This window comes from Arachis duranensis, chromosome 4 (assembly GCF_000817695.3).
Source record: "Arachis duranensis cultivar V14167 chromosome 4, aradu.V14167.gnm2.J7QH, whole genome shotgun sequence".
NCBI lineage: Eukaryota > Viridiplantae > Streptophyta > Magnoliopsida > Fabales > Fabaceae > Arachis > Arachis duranensis.
In genome coordinates, this window is record NC_029775.3 from 22,717,779 (window position 1) to 22,724,005 (window position 6,227).

Consider the following 6,227-nt stretch of genomic DNA (forward strand, 5'->3'; position numbering starts at 1 on the left):
CTTCCACTCTTTTTTCTCTTTTCTCTCTCTCTTTCTCTCTCTTATTTTGGAGAAAAGAGGGGGAGAGAGAGAGAAGAGGGATATAGAGTGAGAGAAGGCTGAGAGAGAAAAAGAAAAGAGAGAAAAGAAGGAGAAGAAAGAGAGAGAAAAAGGGAAGGAGAGAGAGAGAGGAATAAGAGAGAGAAAGAAAAAAGAGAAAAAAACGAGAAAGAGAGAAAGAAAAAGATAGACGGGAGGGGGAGAGAGAAGGGAGGAAGATGAGAGAAACAAAAGGGGAGAGAGAAAAAAGAGGAAAAGAGAGAGAGAAGGGGGAAGGGAGGGAGAAAGAGGAGGGGGAGAAAGAGGAGAAGAAGAGAAAGAGAGGAAGAAATAGGGGAAGGAGAGAGAGAAAAAAAGGGGAGAGAGAGAGAGGAAGAGAGAGGGGAAGGAAGGGGGAGGGAGAGGGGGAAAAGAAGAGAGAGAAGAGGGAGAGGAGAGAGAGAGAAAGAAAGGGGAAGAGAGAAAGGGAAAGGAGGGAGAGATAGTGAGAAAGAGAAGGGGGAGAAAGAGAGAGGGAGAGGAGGAGAGAGAGAAGGAGGGAGAGAGAGAGAGGGAAATGAGAGAGAGAAAGAGATAGAGAGAGGGAGAGAAGGAAGAAAGGGAAAAGAGAGAGAGAGAAAGAGAGAGAGAGAGAGAGAGAGAGAGAGAGAGAGAAAGAGGAAGGGGAGAGAGAGAGTGAAGGGAGAAAGAGAAAGAAATAGTATGTAAAAATTAATTTTGGAGTTTAAATAAAACCAGTTTTAATTTAGTTTAAAACTAAACTGAACCATAAAAACTGGTTTTTAATAAACTGGTTTTTCATAAAAACTATAGTTTCAGTTCAGTTTTTTATTTAAAAAAACTGGTTTATTTAAAACAGTTTCAGTTCAGTTTCAATTCAGTTCAGTGAAACCAGTTTTTTTGCACACCCATAGGTCCAAGGTATTAGTAAAGTTAAAACAATTTTATGTTTTGTTATTTTATTTTGTAGCCTCATTAGCCAATGACATTGATTAGTACTTCATGTGATAGGAGGTCGAGAAAATAATGTTACCATCGTCGCTTGTAAACCTGAAAAACTCCGAGGATTGTTCAGAGTGAATTGTTCAGAAGAGAGCACGCAGAGTTGAGAAACGATGCAGAATGTTGGATGAAAAGCACAGCTCAAAATTGTATGCTGATTTCAACTGTCATTGCAACAGGGTGTTTACTGCTTCAATAACCATACCAGGCGGTCTCGATGATAAATCAGGGAAACCAAACTACTTGAAAAAGGCACCATTCTTGGTGTTTGCGATCTCAGATGCAGTTGCGTTTATCTCATCAGCAACTGCAATATTAATATTCTTGTCCATTCTTGTTTCGCGTTATGCTGAGTCTGATTTCTACAAGTCACTGCCCTTGAAGCTCATATTTGGATTGCTGGGGTTGTTCTGCTCAATAACAAGCATGATGGTAGCATTTGCAAGTGCCTTCTTTATTACTTACTACTATGACTCAAATTGGGTTCCATTTACCTTTTTGCCAATACTTCTATTCATAATTTTGCAATTTTCATTATGGTGCGACATAATGTATTCAACTTTTTATTGTAAGAATATTTTTAAGCCAGACAAAAGTATTCTTTATGTACTAAAGAATTAGTGGAAATGTAAAAGAAAAATATTAAGAGCCAATATTTTTTTATTAATATTACTTAAAACTTTAGATTAATATTTTATTTTTATATTATTTAAAAAATAAATATAAAATTTTAATAAGTTTTAATTTTGTTTTGTTGTTAATTTTTTTATGGTCAATAATCAGTCATTTTTTTTCTAGTTTTATCCCTAATGTTCGTTATAATCGTCATCATCTTTATTTTTCTCTTTCCATTTTCATTGTAACTATCACAACCACTCACATTAGATGACACCCTTTCACTACCATCATTATCTATCATCACCATCATCCCCACTATCCCTTACATTTCATGTAAAAATCGCGACTAATTAATCGTCTAATTAAATAATTAATATTGCCTAAAATAGGATCCGAAAACTTAGAATGAGAATTTGAGGATTTAAATATGATTTTTTGACTCAGTAAATTTTTCTGGTCAGAAATGTATTTTCTACGAAAAATCGAGAAAAATTGCGAACCGACAACCGAACCGGTCGAACCGGTTTAAGTCTGTCCGGTACTAATAAAATATTAGAAATGAAAAATCGAGTGTTAATTTTAAAGGTTTGACTCAAAGTTAGGCCAAACGGGCTAAAAATGCTAATAGGTTGGACCTAACATATATAAGTTTTTTAAGTGAACCCATTTAACCCTTAACACACTCAAACACAACATAAACACTGCACATTGAGAGGAGAAGGAGAAGAGAGAGTACTATTCACCTACAACTTCAATCCGCGATATCTCGAGCTACGGTGCTTGATTCGCGTGCCGTTAGCGGCTACGCGAATCTCTTGCCGAGTCCGTCACTTCTACATAAGCTTTGTGGTAAGTTTTTTGAGATTCTCTATCCAGTTTCCTGCCCTAAGAATTTCGAGTTTTTGGGTTTTGGATTAAGTGAAATTTTATGATTTTTAGTGTTTAGGTACACTCTAACCCTTGATTAGCATTGGATTTTGGCTTCCAAAACTGTTGGGTAAGGTAAGTGGTCTTGAACTCTTGTGAAATTGTAATTATGATGAATCCTAGGTTGATTAGTTATGATTTGTGTGTATATAGCTTGATTATTGTGAGTTTGGAGGCCTTTAGAATTGAGTTGATGCTTGTTAGAGTTGATTGGTGGCTTGGATTGTGGTTGGAAGCTTAGCTTGTACTCAATTGAGGTTTTGGTACATATTGGAAATCGGCCAAGGTATGGTTTCAGTTTTCTCTATGTAATATATAATATTTCTGGACACTTAGGCTAGTGACCCATATGATAGGTTTGGATTGATATGGTTGTTGATGTTGGTTGGTTGATTATGTATGATGAATTGATATTGTTAATGTTGATAAATAATGATGTTGAGGTATGATGAATTTGAATGAATGTATATTGTTGATTATTGATATAAAGCATGAATGAGGTTGATGATGAAGATTGATAGTGATAAAATGATGATTGGTGAATGTGTTGGTGGTGGATTGATTATAGTGCTAAATATTTTATGTTTGAGGTTGAGAATAATGAAATGTGAAGAAAAATTTGGTCTGAATGGTGAAATGTGACATAAAGGGTGAGTCATGATGTAAATTGGAGTTTTGAATGGTTTGATTGGGTTTTGGATAGGTATTGCAAGGAATTGAGAAATTTGTAGATTTTGGTAAATCTGGAATTTTAGTGAACTTCCATGAATCATATCTTGAGCTACCGTGCTTGAAATTCAATGTATTTTATATCAAATGAAAGAAAATTGAACAAGATTTAAAATGGTTTAAATTTTTTGGAAATTCAAATTCGTTAGAAAAAGATATAGTTGCAGAAAGTTTGGTGTCAAAATCTGAAATTTTGCAATGTTGCATAAGTTTGTGATTTTTGGTTTGTGTGCGCACGCACAGCCTTATGCACACGAACATCCCTGTGATTTTTCGAACCTGTACGCACGCACAGACTTGTGTGTATGCACACACAGGGGAAGGCCTTCTGTTGAGAGTGCTAGCACAACCTGTGCGCGCACATAACCAACGAAGTTTTACAATCTGTGCGCACGCACACGTTGGAAGGTGCATTCTGTTGAGGGCGCTGACACGCCTTGTGCGAGCGAATAGAATTGAAAAATTTGGTACTTGTGCATACGCACACCTCGATGCATATGCACACCTTTTGAAATTCTCCCTGGGCGTGCGCACGCACAACCCTGTGCGTACGCACATGCCCTGTTTTTCAATTTTAACTTTATTTTTCAACTATTTCACCTTCCTAACATAATTGTAAAATTCTGTGACACCTATTTAAGATTTTTTGGCTTATTTTTGGGCATCAAAACATGGAAAAGATACTAGGAGATTGAATTTGGTATTATTTTGAAAAGTTAGAGAACGGTGGCTTAGGTTTCTGGTGTACTGAGGATGGGTCTGGTGAAATGAGAAGGGAGAAAGATACTTGAATTGAGAAATTGACGAACTGATGAGTTCGAAATGGAAATGTTGAATTGACAGTGGTTGAAATGAGTCGAGAACTCGGGATGAAATGATGGATCCATGATGTACTGCAAATTTTTTCTGAAAACCATTGAATTACTGTTTTATATTAAGATTGTTGAGACGCTTTGCACCTGGCAAGGATGGTGGTTAATCCCGCTTGTCGAGGTAGCGGCGGCGGCATAAGGACGGTAGTTAATCCCACTTATGTTGAGATGTGAGGTTTGTGGCAAGAGTATCCCTCTCGCATCCCTTCGAATCACTAGAGTGTGCAGGCACAAAATCCTGGACGGTGTTTTGAGCACCATATCTCGGGGGTTCCCAATTATGATTCCGAAGGGCGACATATCCATGGAGATGTATCGGGTTGGCAGTTGAACCGACAATGTGATATCACAGCCAATAAGATAGGCATTCATAATGTGCATCTTCTATCTGTTTGTTGCTTTGCCGACTTGTAATTGCTTGCCTAATTGTATAACATGCCTAATTGCCTACTTGAATTACTTGCCATATATGTCTATAATTGTGTTTCACTTGCATTGTAATTAATTGTGCTTTCTACTGGGATTAAGGAGGTTCGGAAGGCGGTGGCAATGGGATTGCATGGAGGATAGGTTGGTGAAGGCTATGGGACAGCGGAGAACTGTTAGATTAGAAAATCCTTTAAGATAGACTACCCCTTTTATTATGTTAAGTTTTAAGTTATGCTTTCCTGTTTTAGTTATGCTTTAAGATGAATCTTGTGATGGATATGAAGTTCTAGGATTGCCTCTGGTGTCCCAAAGTCTTATATCTTACATCACTGGACACTATTACCATACTGAAAACCTCCGATTCTCATACCTATATTCTGTTGTTGTTTTTAAGATGCAAGTCGCAACCCACCTCAGCGAGTTGCTTTGATAGTAACAGAACGAAGGATTCTGGATACTTTTTGGAGTCTTTTGCTTATTTTGTATATGTCTCTCATCTTTTAGTCCCTTCTCACATGTAATCCACCACCACCAACAATAATAAGAATAACAACAATTACTCATAAACATATTTTAAAATTAGATTCAACATAGAAAAAATATTATTTTGGAAGAAAAGATTTTTTAACAAGAGAATTTCAATAGCCTCTGTGCTTGTAAAGAAGGGGATTTGAATGAGAGAAAGATAAAACAGAAGAAAAAGAAAAGAAGAGAAGAGAGAAAGGAAGGAGGAGGAAACAACGATAGAGAAAGTAACCGCCAAGAGATTGAGAGAGAAATAGAACACGAAAGAGAGAGAGGAGGGAGAGAGACCACTAGAAATTAGTATTTTTGAGATAAAATTGAGATAAATTTTGGACAAATTAGAGAAAAAAATTTTTTCGAACAAAATTGAGACAAGTTTTTTTCGTCCCAAAAACTCTTCTTGTTAATTTATATTTTGTCTGAAATTTTGTCCAAAATTTTTGTCAGACGATTTTATGACGGATTTCGAATAAGTATTTATCTGTTAGATTTCTAACTATTATGATGTATTTTAGACGAATTTTAGATAGATCAGTCAACATAAAGACAATATATTTCAAACAAATTTCAAAAAAAAAATATACTTCATTTCGAACAATTTTCTAACGATGTTAGTCAAAATATAACAGATTTTTTCGAACAAATTTTAGATAAATCAAATATTTCTTTTCAATTAAATTTCAGACAAATTTAATTTAATATAATTTACATATTTCAAACAAATCTCATACAAAATAAAAAGTTATTTTCGCACACAATTTTTACAAATTTAAGATAATATTTTAAACAATTTTCATACAAAATAATTTACTATTTAATATATAAATATTTTAGAAAATAAATTGTATACGATTTGCTTTCTTTATTAAGACCATTATAATAAACAAATTTTTCATATTGCATCATTGAAATTATAAACATATAATAAAATCATGAAAAAGTTAATTATAATAAAAGACTTAAAAAAATTATTATTAAAATACTTTTATCCATAAATGTAATCAAACTAAAATAAAAAATAATTAACTAAAACAAAGAAAGCCTTTAAAAATGTCACAAATCATGAATAAATTAAAATGTATTAAC

General features: G+C 34.6%; 1 pseudogene; it reads left to right on the plus strand.

Annotated features, from left to right (window-relative positions):
- LOC110280456 (ankyrin repeat-containing protein At5g02620-like) overlaps positions 1–1,662 on the plus strand; it is a 5,065-nt pseudogene extending 3,403 nt beyond the window's left edge.
- Positions 1,663–6,227: the final 4,565 nt, after the last annotated feature.